The sequence below is a fragment of the Neocloeon triangulifer genome, unplaced genomic scaffold (assembly GCF_031216515.1).
Source record: "Neocloeon triangulifer isolate White Clay Creek 2 clone unplaced genomic scaffold, ASM3121651v1 ptg000014l, whole genome shotgun sequence".
In the NCBI taxonomy this organism is placed as follows: Eukaryota; Metazoa; Arthropoda; class Insecta; order Ephemeroptera; family Baetidae; genus Neocloeon; species Neocloeon triangulifer.
The window spans coordinates 23,359,513-23,373,213 of NW_026775556.1; the positions used below are offsets into that span (position 1 = coordinate 23,359,513).

The window sequence follows — 13,701 nt, forward strand, 5'->3', positions numbered from 1 at the left end:
ACACGAAACTCAACTCTGCGTCTAAAAGGAAGCACGGTTGAAACTGCAAAATATTAAAATATCTTAATTTGGTTGAAAAATTTACATTAAATTTGTACATCAAAGTTCTAAACTGTTAATTTGAAAATTCTTAGTATAATAAATTGGAGAAAATAAATAATAATTTATTTATTTGTTTGTTTGTTTCAGAAAATTAAGAAACTTATATTTATAAAACGCTCTTGAAACTCCATGATTGTCGTCAAAATCCAGATTAAAATATTTGCAGTCCTACCGGATTCATAAAAGGTTTAACTTTTCCTGCTAAATTCATTTGAACTTTGATCTGTCTTAATTGAAGAATTAATAAATTTAATCAAATAGATAAATACACAATTCAAGACGATTATATTCAGCGGTTAAAGGGGTATTACGATGAACCCGTTTCATTTGCAAATTTTCCATTTTGATTTTGAATCTGTACATGAAATTGTGATTACTTTTTAATCTAAGAATAAAAATCATTACTGAGAGGCCCTTTCATTATTCATTTGGTATTTTTACCAACTTTATTTCGCTTTATAAAGTTTTCAGCATAATTTAGATTGTCCCCTCCCTCTGTTAATTTGTGTGGTTTTGACGAAACTGCACTGCCAAAAAAACAACGTTCGTGCTTTCCGTTCCAATCCGCTAACAAAGTACGCATGCAGTATAATAATAGTAATCGCACGCGACGCATAATCCGGCTGCGGATATATTTCCCGACATGAATAATCAGCAGGCCACTCACTCGCCGCCATCACTTCTTTCTCTCTTTTGGCTGCCGCCGGACTTTCTGTTCTGGATTTTTTTTCACATCGTGTTTTTTTTCATTCCGTCGCGTTTGGTCAATAAAGAAATTATTATTATAATACGCGCGGTGGCGCTGCTGCTGCTTTCTTCCGTTTTTTATGGCCCTCATCACGAACTCTTTTCCTTGGCCGGCTCTGCATTTAGTGCAGAGTAATATGTGATATATGAACAGCCCCGCCGACCGAGGTGTGTGTGTTTTGTACGACGCCGCAATAAACCGACGCCGCTCTGCTTATTATGCTCTGGCATTTTTCGTCAAACTTGGCAGCCCGGCCCGCAATTTTATTTTTATTTTTTTCTTCCTTTTATAGTCGTCGCTCCAAGGTTGGAAAATTAATTGGGCCTTTTCCGGCGGCGTCGCTCGGCGAAATTAAGAAGGCAGTGGTTTTTATCTCCTTTGTTGGTGCATACAGAAAAAAAATGAATATTCTTCAAGATTATCTCGACGCAGGAACAGGAATATTCAAGTTTTTTTTTCTAATTTAAACACAAATTTCATTCAGTTTCTAGAGAGTATTAAATTTAGGCATTTAACTCATATTCCAAGAATTCCACGATTAATGTAAAAATTTTAAATTAAAATAAATATTAATAAATTGTAATATTTTTATTTATAAATCATTCAGAAGTTAAGCAGTAAAATTCGAATATAAATATTATTAATCTTGGTCCTATTTTATTATATAATTCAAGGGTAGTCGTAAAATTAATTCATTTTCCCCTCTTAAAATGACTAATTTAAATTTATTTAAATGATATATAAAAATAAAGGAGTGAATAAAATTATTTTGTAAAAAAATTAAATTAAATCTTTTGAACAAACTGAACTCTGCAAACCTCCCATTGCTTTTCAAATCAGATTTCCAGCACTTTCGGCCTAAGCGATTGTCATGCAAAACGTCCCGAAATTCAATTGCACGGCCCATGCAAATAATAATAATAATAACGAGTGTTGGCGCGCGCGTTTCTCTCTCTCTCTCTGGCTCGCCGCGGGACGGCCGTATTGATTAGCGGCGGGCTGCACCCCTGACCCCAGCAGCGCATAAGCAAAGAGGCCTTTTAGCAAGTCAGACAGACAGCAGCATCCATCCATCCACTCATTCAGACCGACCGACTCGAATTTCGTCGTGCGGGTGGGTGGCCGGCCGAGCAAATAGGCCGACTCGGCCGCCATCGCTGCCCCACAGCACCCCTTTCAACCCACCGCGATACACACGCGCGACGGATTAACATCTTGATTCATTCCGACTGACCGCCAAATAAAGACGGATTGACCGCGGCTGCCCTGATTCCATCTTTACTTTGATTAATGACTTTCCCGCTTGGAAATTTCTATGAAGAAAGACCTCACAACTGTTGGCAATCTTTTCAAATCATTTTTTATTTTTAATATAGATAAATTGCCTTTTTCTCTACATGTATTTTTATTTATTGGTATAGATTTGGTAAAAATTTCAAATTCATTGCAATTCTTATTTTAAAATATTTAGAATCTTGATGTCAAGGAAAAAGCAATATTGCACCTTCATCTTTAAACTTATTTTGTTGGAAATTAAAATTAAAATGCATTAATGTGAAGCCCAAATGAACGTTTTGAAGTTAAAATTGAAGTTTTAGAATCTCCTAATAAAATCAATTTTCGTACCGTTTTTTTCATCTTTTCGAGTAAATAACAATGATTAGCTCTTTATGAATCCTATGAGATTTTTTTCTTTTAATTGCCTTTAATCACCTGACTTGAATTGTAATATTTCTCTTCCAAATGTTTCACCTTAATTCTGCTTAAAACAAAAAATTTAATAAAAAATAATTATAAATGATCAATTTTTACTCATTCAGCGGTAAAATTCACCTAAATAATCGTCTATTTCATCCACAAGCACATTTCACACTTGGAATTAATTCACGAGCAAAACGCAGTTGAGATTCCCGATTGCAAAGAGTGTCGACAAAAACAATGACTCTTCGTTCTTTCTCTGTCACTCCGTTTTAGTATCGACTTTTTTTTGCCTTTCCACTCTGCGTGCACGAGGCGTTTTATGAGCTGAAAAACTAGCCAAATTTGTACCCTTCGCTTCACCACGCTTGCAGCAACTACTGCGTCTCGCACTTTCCGCGAGCTTGCCAATTTGTTGTTGCCGCGGCAGTCTTTTTGCCCCTCATTTTCCTTCGTGAATCAAAATAATGGCCAATTTGTACCGCAAAAGTGAAGAAAACAGTCCAAGTTCTAGCAACGGTAACTGCGCAGTCTTTAGATGGTTGCAGCGTTTGAAATGAAAAGGACAAAGGATCCTTCACAAATATGGTAACTACAAAACCACGTTTTATGTGGCCATAAATTTTCACGTCAGAAAGGTGTGATTATTGAGAAGGCCAAACACCTCGAGGTTTTTCATTCAATGGAAAGTGAGGCTGCAGTTTTGGCAAGAAAATGATTCATTATTTTGTTACAAATGTAAAATTCATGATTATTGATGAATGATACTAAAAAATATATGAAAAAAATAAAATTTTTCATAAAAGTATAAAAAAGGCAATAATTAAATTACATATTTGATATATTTATTTATATCCTAATTTAAAAAGTTATTTTGAAAATAACTAAATAATTTAATATTAACTTCATGAGTAGCTTACAACAATAAACAAATAAAATTGTCGATCTATAATTAACAAGCTTTATTTCAAATATAAGAAATTTATTTTGAACCAGTCTCAAGAGGATAATATTCAAATTTGCATTTTATTCCGCAGACTAGGTAGGATTTTGCTCCTGAATGTTTTGAATCGACAAGTGCGCGCCTTAATTCAAGATAAAATCAAAGCGGCCGAGCCAATCTGGCGAATTTGGTCGGCGCGAACCCAGCCGAAAAGGATTAGGTGCATAATTAGATGGCGGCTGGAACGAGAGTCTGCTTTTTTCCACCGCATTTGCAACTCTCGCTCGCAGACGGTGAAAAATCCGCGGCTTACAAATTAATAGGGCTGTGCAAATGTAAGTACAACGTTGTCGTTAATTAATCCGGTGCAGAAATCCAATTAGTGCGCCGTGCGCGAGTTGGAAAGTATTGCTTTCGCATTGTCGACGGGATTTATTTATTTGTCGTGGGGTTGGGGGAGGTCAAGAGTCGCTCGCTCGACGCGGGACACGCGTAATTTGAGCCCGACTAACTAACTTGCGTTCGCTTGCCCGCCCAACCGAGCAGGTACACAGACAACAAAAACTAGGGGCTTCTGATTCTATTAGGTGCACGACCCAGACAACTAGAGCGGTCAGCTTAAGCCAGGTAAATGGCGTTTGATGAGCGTTTAACGAATGACACCGCCGAATACCCACGCCAATCGTGACCTGTAAGATCCAAATTTAAATGACCAAGTTTGCAAACAAGGCAAATATCATTTTATTTTTTTTTTTTTTATACAAAAAGTGAGCTGTGAGAAGCATTAATTAAACAATCTCTTTATTAAAATAACATTGGAATCACAAGATTTTGATTAAAAATTAATTAATTCAATATTTTGCTCTTATCAATTTATAATTTAAATATTTTGACCTTCCTTCAGAAAACTTGATACAATTATATAAAGAAACAAAACAAAACATATAAAAATTAATATTTTTTACATGTACATTTTCAATCCCATCTATAAGTGGAAATTGAACATTTCTGACAATTCATTTATTAAATCAACAATCTCATCGAATATTGAATACAAAGAACCCTGAATATTATAATAAATATCAAATTAATTTTGCTAATTTTCTTGTAATTTTTTTACAAAAACATTTTTCACAAAAACAACACGGTTTTGTTTTCCTCCCTGGTAATTTTTTTTACGAAAACAAATTGGAGCCCGGTGCTCATACAAAGTTGCCCTCGCACTTTCCTGCACCCCTTTTAATTAAGTCCGTCTGACAGACGATTAATTTTTTTCTCTTACGCATGCAAAACAGCGCGAACACAGAGGAGAAAGAGAGAAAAGGAACAGAGCGGCGACGGCACGTGCGTCACTCGTTAATTTTTTTCTCCGTTGACATTCGACGATACACAAATTATCAGACCCCCCTAATAAGAATTTTAAAAAACAATAGAGAATTTTTTTTAGCAAATAAATTTTCGTATATGTTGATTTGTGATATTTTTCCAGGGGTGTTTGTCAATAACGCGACGAAGAGGGTTGTCGGACCTTGGAATAATGTTTCAAGGCTGTCAAGACCGTTTTCGTCTCGAGAACGAGGCTCGTGTCACGCCAACCAGTGGATGGTGGTGAACTTGGCCGCCGTCGCCGCCGGCAGACGCAAATTTCACACCACCAGAAAGAAGAAGCGCGCCGATTATCTGGCGTCGTCGTCATTTTTCGCCAGTTCGTGCCTCTCATATGACTCACGGACTATTTGAAAAATGCGTATGTACAGCTAGAGAAAGAGAGAATGGAATCGGAGAAATCGGCGTGCAGATCTGGTTGCGCTCGATTTTTGCAAGCGGTTTCTTGTTTCGACCGCTGGAATTTGCTCGACGGCGCTTTCTTTCGGTTTGTTTTTTCCTCTCGAAAGAAGGAGGAAGAAAATTCTTGTGGGTTTATCGACCAAGCAAATAAGCAAAAGTTATTATCATAAAAAAAATTGTTTTTTTAATAAGAATAAAAAAAAATTAATAAAATTAATTTGAGTTCAAGAAAAAGTCTAAAAATTTACGAATGTGATTAGACATTACAATAGCAAACTAATTTTTGTAAAAAAAAATTGATCCCCTTTGATATAAACAACAGCGTAAGTAACAATTTTTTTTTATAAAAAATAATAATATTTAATAATTGTTGACGACGAAAGAAATTGTTCAAATTTTTTGTAATTATTTGAAATTGAATTGATGATTTTTTAATTTTTTTTACTTTTTTCAATTCATTACAAAATATATAAATCATATATTAGTTTAATCAAACATTTAATAAAAATCATACAGTTTAAACTGGTGGCATGTAAAAAAAGAATAATTAAAGGTTTATTTATTTTAGGAAGCACTTCGTCTTTAAATTTGGTATTTTATCTTATTCCATATTAATTTGCATCTCATTCATTGACTAAACACATAAATTATCCTGTGTTTCATTGCAGTTTATTGAATAAATGATCATTTTGATTAATTGCTGAATATTAATCAAGTGGATTTGGCAAATATCAATTTCCTAGCCGACCGCATCGGATTCCGCCCCATTTCCAGGCGAACCGGCCCATTACATAATTCGCATCCCTTTCGGCTGGTGCACACCCCTTTCCTATATATCTATGACTCACTCTGGGCGCCCCTAGCAACAAAGTCGAGGCGCCGCGTGAGCCGCACGCCGGCCTCGCCCGCCCTCAACCCCCCGGCAACGGCCGACCCCCACCCGGGGGCCGTCCGAAGAGGCCCTTTTCGAGGTCAGGGCGGCCACCCTGGCGTCAGGGAGCGGCCTGCGCTTCAGCCACGTGTCGTGCGTTTCCACTGCTGATGCTGGGGTAACCATAGAAACGATGACGTCATCATCATAGCGGCGGCGGCGGGCGGCTTTTCTCTTTTCTGTCCGCCGCCGCCGCCACTGCATTCCTCCTGCCGCACCCCTAAACACACTCGCATCCCTGTGTGTCGCAGTGGGTAGCAAAGGTGCCACCCTCCGCGTGCACCAGGCCGACCCCTGACCTTTCCGCAGCAGCCGCCCCCGCTCGCTGCTCCACAGATTTCTCGCATTCACTTCACTCGATTGGGGTTGTGTGTGTGGATGTCCATTAGGAACCATTCCGAGGGTCTGCACCTCACCCCTAACAAGTTTGGCGGCACGTCAAAGGGCCAATTAACTCAATAGGATGGCCAATCCCATGTTTGTTTCAAAAAATCTGAATTTCACCGATTTCTTTATGAAAATTGACATTTTTATCAATTGTTAAGAATTTATTTATTTAAAAACTTTTTTGAATTGCTAAAAAAAACACTGAACCGCAATTTTAGATTCATTTTAACCCCACAAATAAAATCTAGTTCAATAAAGTGAAAATCAGTTTTAAATGTATGAAAAATATTTTAAAATAATTTAACTTAATTCTCAACAGTTTTGATAAAACGGTGAGCAAGTTTTTAAATTGTGATTAAAACTCTATTGTTTTCAAAAATGGGATAAAAATCGCGGAAACATTTATCCCACATAACTGTATTTATAAAAATTTCAAATTGTGAAGAGTAAACAAATATTAAACATAGAGTGCTAAAATATTTTTTATTTTTTAATTCAGTTTTAACGAAGTACTTGTGACTAATCGCCCTGACGCGAAATGTTCCGAGGTCACAAGTACTAATTTAATTCTTTACCGTTTGAAGTGGTTCCTTTGGTTTTTAAATTATAAAAAATCACTTTTAACGATTGCATTGGATAAAAAAAGGAAATATACCAACATAGCAAATGATGATATGAAATATATATATTTTTTTTAAATATATAGCCTAAAAAATAACATTAATTCAAATTTTTTGAAATCTCCAATGCCAAAATTTAGCAACATCTTGACCATTTGCAAAACGTTTAGATACGCAAAATGATGATTATTTCACATCGCGTCCTGCACCGCTGGCCAAATGAAACTGCGCATCCATTCGAGCAGGTCAGAAACACCCGCAGCAACAGCGAACAAGGCTAAGTGAGTCGTGTGCGACGCACTTGCAGGCGGAAGCCAATCAGGCCGATAAACCCGCTGTTTATTTTTTTTTTTACGTGCGCGGAACAAAGCTCGGGCGGCGCGAGAGAAGTTGGAGACGAATTAAAAATTCGCAAAAGAGGCGACGCAAGGCGATAAAAGAAGCCGAGGAGGAATTAGCGTTGTGACCTTGGTCATGTGACGTCACGTGGAGCGCACATTGTATGTTTATAGAGCGGCGGCCGGTCGGTCGGTCGGCCGGGCTGTGCGACGCACGTAACGTCACCGCGCCGAGCTCGGCTCCCCAGCAACAACCACGTGAGAAGAAGAAGAAGGGCCAGCAGAGGTGCAGAGAGAAAAGAAGGAAAAGAGCATCAGGTGCAAACACGCAGTTTCTTTCGCAGGTCATTGATTTCCACGCCAAAAAAAAACTTCCCGCCCGCCTCATGGGAAAACGGAAGAATAAGGAAATCTGACAGAGCGATGATGCGTGGGAATTTCCACAGGAGGGAATTCTAATGGGAAAGTTTCGATTTATTTCGTTCCATCAAAAATGTTGACCGGCGGTTTTTGAAAGAAAAAAAGAGTTAATTATTATGAATTACTGTCTTTGCTTCTTCTGTTATCAATTTAAGCACAACAATTTAAAGAAATTTTTGATTTCAGAGAATTAAAAAAACGACGCTGAAGAAGACTTTTTAGCTAAAATATGAGCCTAAGATGTTGCAAATTAAGGACCAGTCTAATGAAAGCCAAAAAATCAATTAATACTTTTGGAATTTGAGGTTAAGTACTCTTATCTTAATATTCTATAAGATAATTTTTAATTTATTTATTTAGACGCACAAATTTTTGCCTCCTGCCGAGTTCCCTCTCCTCAGCTCGCAATTAGTGAAACTCGCCGGTTGATCAAAACCTTGCAAGGCCAAAGCATCATGTGACTCTCGTTGGCTCGCAATTGAAGCCGAATCGCGCGATGCTCGGTGGCGTCAAATAAATAATGTAAACAAACAAGGTCGCTGAACGTCCGGATGGCGGCGAACAACGTTAGGCGCAAAAGTAATGCGAATCCTAATGTTGGTGTTTTATTATCGCGCGCCGGGATAGATGATCTCGCGATTATCTCGTAAAAATTGCCGCTTCCTTTTTATCTCGCACATTTATTTCTTTTTTCTCCGCGTCTCTTATCAAGTAGGTCAAACTTGGGAAATGACGCGCAATATAATAAAGCAGCTCGATGATGGAGCCTCGGCCGCCGCCGCCGTTTTATGAATGAATGAAATCCGAGATTATAGTGCCGGCGGTGGGCGGGACGGACCAATGGACGCGCGGATAATGCACCACAGATTATCGCCCCGCGTTTATGCTGCTCTTTCCCCCTTTGTGTTATTACGATGTGTCGGACCAGAGTTCTCTGCTGACCCCTGCTTGAAACCTGCCAGTAATATTTATTATGGTGCAAGGGGCTTTCCGCCGCCGCCAAATAATAAAAATCCGTATACGGTCCGGCGGCACCCCAGCAGCTATATCGTTCTTTATCTGCGCGTTTTCCGATTCGATCTGCGTGCTTTTAAGATCCAATTTCCGCCAACTGGAAAAAAAAGAGTCTCCAGGTTTTCCAGGAAAGCCGCGATTTTTACGAGGAAGGAGAGAGGAAATCTGAGATAATTGTTTCAGGCTTAATTAAGACATCAAAACCCTTATTAAAGAGATTCAAATAAAAGGAATATTTCAAATTCTATTATGTTTTAGTGTGTTGTTAATTTTGTTAAGTGTAATGAGCTTTCAATAAGCGAAATCATGATCCTCGTTAATCCAAACGGTGTTGCCGTTTGTCTAAATTCTTTAAGTTTTAAGTGGAAAAAATATTATGTTGAAACAGAAATCCAAATCTTTTTTGGAAATAATTAAAATTTCCAATTAAAAAGTAGATATTTTTACATTTTCCGAGCAGTTTTTTTTTTGCTCAGTTTCTGAATCCACGTTAAGATTATTTTTCAAAATCTTAGTAATTTCTCTAATGTATTAACAATTTTCATCAACAAATTTTGAAAAAAGGAGCAGAGATTGTGATAAATTCAAATAAAAGCCGCTTTTCAGCAAAACACGTGGTTGAATGGGAACATCATCTCATCTATCTCGTTCTCCGATCTGCTGTTTATGGCCCATCTAATCCCATTGCGAACCCAAAGTGCAAATAAGGGAAAGACGTGTGCAACCTTTCAAATCCGGCCGACCTTTGCTCGGGTTCTTTTCAGCCGGCTCGATTATTTTTTTCCTCTCTCTCCTATCCGGCGGCGGGTCACGACCTGCGCCTCTTCTTTCGCCGCCATCATCAGCTCCATTCTATGGCGCTCGTTCGTATTAGAGGAGGCGCCAGTAATGGAAAGAAAGAGCAAGAGGCCCTATAGAAGAACACATACACACTTGGCGACAGACAAGCAACCCTTGCTCCGCACCAAAGTGCTGTCGTGTGTGAGCGGACAGGTGGTCTCGCTTTAAGTTCCTTTTTCCTCCTTTTGTCAGCGGCGTCGCGTGAAAAGAAATGGAGCGAGCGCCTCTCCGCTCTCTCGTTGTTCACCTCAATTTGCCTAATCCGCTGCGGTGCGCCAGCTTAATTAATCGGCCGGCTCGTTCGTTTTTCTCAAAGTCCGCGCAGGTATGTTATGTGCTGCGACGTGTCCTGTTAAATTGCATTTCGCAGCCTTCGCAGGCCTGCCACGCCGACAATTGAATTTCTGCGAGGCGCACTTTTGCAAGTAACGAAATTTTCCGCAGACGACCGGCGGAGATGGAATCTTGTTTGCTGCTCCGATCGGGCCAAAAATTGGATCTGGACCACGCTTCGGTAATGTACAATGACCGCTGGCCACAGGGGTCGAACAGGATCGGACAACAGAATGGCACGTTTAACACTATTGAACAGCAATTTTGATTCAAGTGGGCGAGAGAACGGACTAAATTTCAGAGAATACTTCCACATCAACTATAATTTTGTTTTTTAATTTACTTTGACGAATTAGAAAATTCCTAATTCATACTTCAAAAGATAATCTTTCTTTTTTAAAATAATGACCAAAATATATTAATTTTTGAGCCATTTTGAAAATTAATTTCTCAATTAAAAGTAAAAATTTGGTTTGTATTCCATTCTTTAAAGCCAAGTATTTCTCGCACACTTTCAGTAAAACCTCTTAATAAAAACTAACAAACATTTTTGTCATTTTTTTATATTTATCAATATTTTTTGATTAGTCTATTCTATTTATTTTCATTCTAGCAGAATCCCTTGAATTGCAACGGAAATAAGTATTTTTTCAAATTAAATCTGAACAACAATGCGCCTCGATAGATTTACGATTTCCATAATTTAATAACTTTTGAATATAATCTTCTTAGTTGGAATGGAGTTTCCGAGCCCATTTTCACTCCAAAGTTACGACAGCCTGTTGAGGATCAAAATTTTGCGGCCTGGATAGAGAGAGCGTTTGGTCTATTTTGCGTTGGAGCGAAAAGCTTTTAACTTCGCATTTACGGCCGGCGCAAGTTAAATTGATCGCACTTCATACACGATTGCCTGACCTTCCTCCACGGATCTTGTGTTTACTTTTGTCGTTTATGACGAAAACGCCCAGCAACTTGGCAGCCGACGAAGTGATTGATTGTCGGCGCCAAATTCTCTTCGGATAAATTAATGCACTGCGATTGTTTGCAGACACAAGGAAAATTAGCAGGGAAGAAAGATGATAACGATGGTGCGAGGTCAAGCAGCCGAGTTCAAAGTGCGGCGACGCACGTCAACGAGGAAGGGCCCTCTCAGATAATATACACAAGTTTTTATAACGAAACCAACGCGTATAAAAAGTGTGTTTACGTTTCATTGGTTATGTTATTATTTGGAATGAGAGAGATAAACTCTGAAGAGAGCGTTTGTTTATCTTCGGGCGAGTTGATATTGTATTTAATTGCTCTGCGCGCTTTTTTGCCTTAATTGAGTTTATTTCGGTCTGTTCGTAATTTGACCCTTGTTTATTCTGTTATGTGATCTACGCGGATGCCTCTTTAGTTACAAAAGTGATGGAACAAAAAATTTTATGAGGGATACAATTTAAGATAAAAATATTATTTTTTATTTATTTATTTTTTATTTTTTTTTTTTTTATTTACTTGCCACTTTTAAAATATTTATTTACTGAAATAGGGGGAAATGAAATAGAAAATCTCAAAGAGCGCAGATTTAATTCTGTTTTTCTCATTTGAAAACTCAATTTTCTCGTCCTGCCTGCACGGGAAATTAGGCAGAACGGTTGTAGAATCAAAACAAACGACTCTCTCTGCTCTCCCTTTTGGACTCGGTGGAAAAGAAATTTGCATTCGCCGACAGCATAATAATAAATTGAATTAAAAGAGGCATTCCTCGGCAGGCAGGCAGGCACAGGGGCGATTCAATTTGGCAATCTGCACATCCCCCTTAACGACCTCCATCCCCTGCACAGGACCGGCCGGAATCGTTTCACACAGATTACACCGCCCCGCATTCGTCGGGGACAAAAGAACGAAAGGGTCGTAAATATTAGCGCGCACGCCACGAATTAATAAACAAATAAATGCCGGCGCTGCTGCTGGAATCGGTTAATTTGCCAGACCGAGAGGAATGTCTGGCAATAAAGCGACTGCGAAACACAGCATTATTATTCTCTGCCGCTCTCTCTCATATTGTGAGACGCTGCATTAGTTCCGAGTTGGAGAATGCACGGCCGCCTTTTTTTTCTCTCTCTTCACATATACATTTTGACGTGCGGCGTGATTCGAATAGTTTGGCCAAATGAGCGGCGGCGAAACAAAAGAGGCATCAAACTTTTTTCGCTCCTCCAACTCGAAAGAGTGGGAATTTTTTTTTACTTTTTTACGAGCCAGAAGGGTCCAGCATGTGACTTTCTTTCTTTCTTTCTCTGGCCACATCTTGTGTGTCGCAGACTTGCTTCTTTCTTTCTTTCTTTGGGGGGAGAAATTGCGCATAGCAACCGGGGCGGAATTCTCGCCACGTGCGCCAAATTAAGAGACGTGTACACAGATATTGTTTTGCCGGTTTTATTTCTTATTCTCTAGCTCGGACGGCGGAAATCTCGATCGATTGGCGGCGCCGCCGGAGGGTCTTCGATTTGCTCACTCGTGCATTTCGCCAAATGTACATGCACAGCGCAGCCAGCAGCAGGGGCTGATTGCGAATTCCGAGACGTGGAATAACACCGCCGCCGGCCACGTGACTGCCACATTAGGGCACCCGAGCGGGCCAGCCACGCCAGCCACGCACTCTCGGGCTTATTTATTTATTTCGGCTTGTCGCAGTCAGAGTCGAAAAGTGCCGTCTACAGAAAAGGAGGAATATACGGACAAAAAATATGATGCAAAATCCGAGAAGGGAAAACGTGGCACACATTATAGGTGGTTTGGATGTCAAGAAAGAGCAAGAAGAATTAAATTTAATGGTTTGCTTCTCTCTGTCCTTAAAAATAGCAAAGTATTCCGGTTTCAAACCATTACAGGTTTCTTCATATTTCAATAAACGGTTTATTGTGAATTTTTCTGAAATTTTATTTTTCAATAAAAAAATTTCAATAGGCAATACAACTGTCATTTTTTTTTTTTTTAAATTGAATTATTTCTAAAATAATAGCTAAGAACTAATTTGGCCAATTTTGTGCTGATGAGTGGTTAAAACTTCATGATTTGAATGTTAATTTTAATGAAAATTTTCACAATAAATCTGCCTGAATTTCAATTTCAATCCAAAAACGTTCTTCATTTACATTTATAAATTTTATTCCTTTTTCAAATCATTAAATTTTGGCCATTTTCACACATTTCCGCTGCGAAGTGTGCAAAAATAGAGCGTTCAGGATTTGGCGAACGGATATTGATTTGACCGTACGAGCGACAAAGACTATGAAACGTGTGTATGACGAGCGAGATGGTCAAATTGGCAGGCAAACAATCGTAAATAATGGTTTGGCGGCGGCGGCGGCGGAGGCGTCGACGGATGGATGCTGACGCAGCGGGCGAGTCGAGGAGAATCTAATTAAGCCGAATTTCATTAGGCCGTGCAGTGCGTACGTAAACACAATATTAAAAGTGCGAGGAGCGAGCGAGTGGGGCTGAGAGGGGGTGGGAGCATTTTACTGCGCCGCGCGCGAACGGCAAATTGG

The 13,701-nt window shown here is 39.0% G+C and overlaps 1 protein-coding gene and 1 long non-coding RNA gene across 4 annotated transcripts in view; one reads left to right on the top strand and one right to left on the bottom strand.

Moving 5' to 3' along the window:
• Positions 1 to 13,701, bottom strand: part of LOC132201454 (serine/threonine-protein kinase minibrain) — a 55,625-nt gene that overhangs the window by 26,680 nt on the left and 15,244 nt on the right. The gene's annotated exons all lie outside the window — the stretch shown is intronic.
• LOC132201455 (uncharacterized) lies at positions 7,783 to 9,233 on the top strand. The gene is made up of 3 exons (XR_009442275.1): positions 7,783 to 7,873; positions 8,162 to 8,280; positions 8,336 to 9,233. It is a non-coding gene; the product is annotated as an uncharacterized LOC132201455 (long non-coding RNA).